The sequence below is a fragment of the Marmota monax genome, unplaced genomic scaffold (assembly GCF_021218885.2).
Source record: "Marmota monax isolate L192 unplaced genomic scaffold, Marmota_monax_Labrador192_F-V1.1 WCK01_AAM20220418_F8-fsc00013, whole genome shotgun sequence".
Lineage (NCBI taxonomy): Eukaryota > Metazoa > Chordata > Mammalia > Rodentia > Sciuridae > Marmota > Marmota monax.
Genome location: NW_026692202.1, coordinates 23274109 through 23277070, shown reverse-complemented (window position 1 = coordinate 23277070; position 2962 = coordinate 23274109). Strand labels below are relative to the sequence as shown.

General features: G+C 31.5%; 1 pseudogene; it reads left to right on the top strand.

The window, feature by feature from the left end:
* The first annotated feature begins 683 nt into the window (after nucleotides 1–683).
* LOC124085132 (small nucleolar RNA SNORA72) lies at nucleotides 684–805 on the top strand (annotated as a pseudogene).
* Nucleotides 806–2962: the final 2157 nt, after the last annotated feature.

Genomic DNA, 2962 nt, shown 5'->3' with positions numbered 1-2962 from the left:
TTTCCATCTTGACAGAGTAGATGAATGTTGAATCACCAATGGGACTAAAGAAAATTGGGTGAAGGGTTGGGGGTGTAGATAATGAGTTGTTAGGACATGTTGCATTTGACAAGTCCTGGAAATTGTTAGGAGGCAATTATATTTTCAGGCAAAGTCTATATTACGAAGCACAGTTTGGGGAGTTATGGCACAGGTAAAAATCAAGGGTGAGAGTAAGGACAGGATTGTCTAGGATGAGATATAAATTGGCAGAAGTTATTAAAAATAAATCCTGATGAATATTTAAATAATGGGTGAAGAAAGAAGAATCAGTGAATAAGACTAAAATGGAGCAGAAGTATGAGAAAAGCCAAAAAGGTGTGTTACATGCCTAGGGAAGATAGAATTTCAAGGATGAAGGAGTGATGAAACTAACTTTGAAGGTAGAGAAATCAAGAACTGGATATGACCTAACATGTGATTAAATAGAAGAAACTAGTAAGTGGAATAGGATTCAAGAGAGATTTCAAAGTTAAGGACCATTTTGAAAATATTAATATGCATAAGCTTATATTAATATGCAGAGTACACTTTTCTTTGAAAAAGCTAGACTGAAGAAGAAAATAGAGAAATAGGATGGTAATAAAAGGAGGATAAATCTTCATATTGGTTATAAAAACAAATAATCAAATCAATAAACAGGCAAATGAACAGACACTTCTCAAAAGAAGAAATATGAATGGACATTCACTATATAATGACTATGCATGTGTCCCCAGACATAGTTCTTTCCCTGGGTCTGATTTTATAAATGCTGGTGATAAACAAAAGCAAAAACAAAAACAAACAAACAACAACAACAAATAGAACAAAGAAGAAGAAATATAAACGGCCAACAAATATATGAAAATATGTTCAAGGTCTCCAGCAATTAGGGAATTGCAAATCAAAACTACACTGAGATTTCATCTCATTCCAGTCAGAATGTCAATCATCAAAATACAAATAATAATAAATGGTGGAGAGAATATGGAGGAAAAAAACCAAACCACTTTTACACTGTTTGTGTGTTGTAAATTAGTACAACCACTATAGAATTCTGAATGGAGGTTCTTCAAAAGATTAGGAATGGAACCACCATACGACAACTATGCCACTTCTCAGTATTTATCCTAAAGAATTAAAGTCTGCATACTATAGCAATACATGCATACCCTTGTTTATAGCAGTATAATTCACAAAAGCCAAACATTAGAACTAGCCTAGGCACATTCATCAATGAATGAATGGGTAAAGAATATATGGCAGATGAATGGAATTTTATTCAGCCATAAAGAAGAATGAAATTATTTGCAGAAAAGTGGATGGAACTTGAAAACAGTACATTAAGTGAAATAAGCCAAACTTAGAAAGTCAAGAGTCATACGGTCTCTCTCACATGTGGAAGCTAGACAGACAAAAAGGGGAAAAAGGTGAGTGTGTGGGGGTAAGGATCTCATGAAAATTGAAGGAAGATCAGTAGAGTAGAGGAAAGGGACCAGGAAAAGGAAGGAAGTGTGGGAAAGAGACAATCCTAGGGAATGATATTGGCCAAAATTTATTGTTCTTGTATGCATGTAGGAAGACATAGCAATGAGTCCCCACCATTATGTACAACTATAACAATTATGTACAATAAAAATATGAAAAAATAAAAATGTTACATAAATTAAAAAATAGAAATACTTTTGTTTCTTTTTGGGTGAAAGAGACCTCAACCTGTTTGAAAAGTGAAAACAAGACTATATAGAGGAACAGAAGAGAGGGATAAGAAAGCAATTTGGAGGAAAGGGGGTGAGAGATCATTGCTTTAAATACATGGAAGATGGTTTCTTTTCAGAATCTAGGAGTGATGGGATCAGGAGTGGGGAATGTTCAATGCACTTCTGTTTGATATCTTTGATAATATATTAATGTACATCATGACTAAACCAAGAAAATCTTACAGGTGTTTTAATAATTATCATAATGTTCATAGAGACCCAGACCATTTTCATCTTTATGAAGCATGTCTTTTTCAGGATGTCTCCTTTAATAAAATGTTGGAAAGAATGTAAAGTTTTTTAATCTCCTACCTTTATCATAAACTCATGATATAATTATTTTCTTATATATTCTAAAAGTAATTCAATAATATATAAAAGCAAGCCAGTGGGACACCTATGTTACAGATGTTTCAAAATTAATTTCAGCCTTACTGGAATTTAATTTGCCCAATTTAGTAAACAGAATGGACTATTGCCCAACTACTTTGTAGCTATTCCCCACTGGTCATAAATTGTGCTAAAATTGTTGAATTGACTCATCCACCTAAGTAGCAAGATATAGACTTATTTTCAGAGGCCATGATCTCTTTGTTCAGTAACAGACACCACTTCCTTAATAACTACTAAAAATCTGTAAATCTTTTCAAATATCACTGTATACTATAATCATATATCTAACTTTCACAGAATTTATTTTATCACTGACTTCTCGAGATTTTGTTTAATGAACAACTTAAGGAAAATTAGTACCTTAATATTATTGAGAATTTTAATCTATTATTTCCTCCATATTTATTTATCTATCCATGTATTTACCCAATGTCCTTTAAATTGAAGGATATTTGGTTTGTTTCAACTTTGTATAATTATATATTATATACAAATTTTGTATGAATATCTGTTTTTATTAATATATATACAAATTTTGTGTGAATATCTGTTTTTATTTCCCTTAGGTAAATATCTAGATCAAGATTATAAAATCATGTGTTTTTAAAAATGCCTTTGCATGCCCAAAGTTTGTGAAAAAAAAGTTTCCCTATGTTTTCTTACAGAAGAATTCTAGATTTTGTGTTTATGTCTGTGATTCATTTGAGTAATTTTTTTTTTACTTGGTGTAAAATAAAGATTAGACTCATTTTTATTCTATTTTCTTATGAAAATCTAGGTGTTCCAAC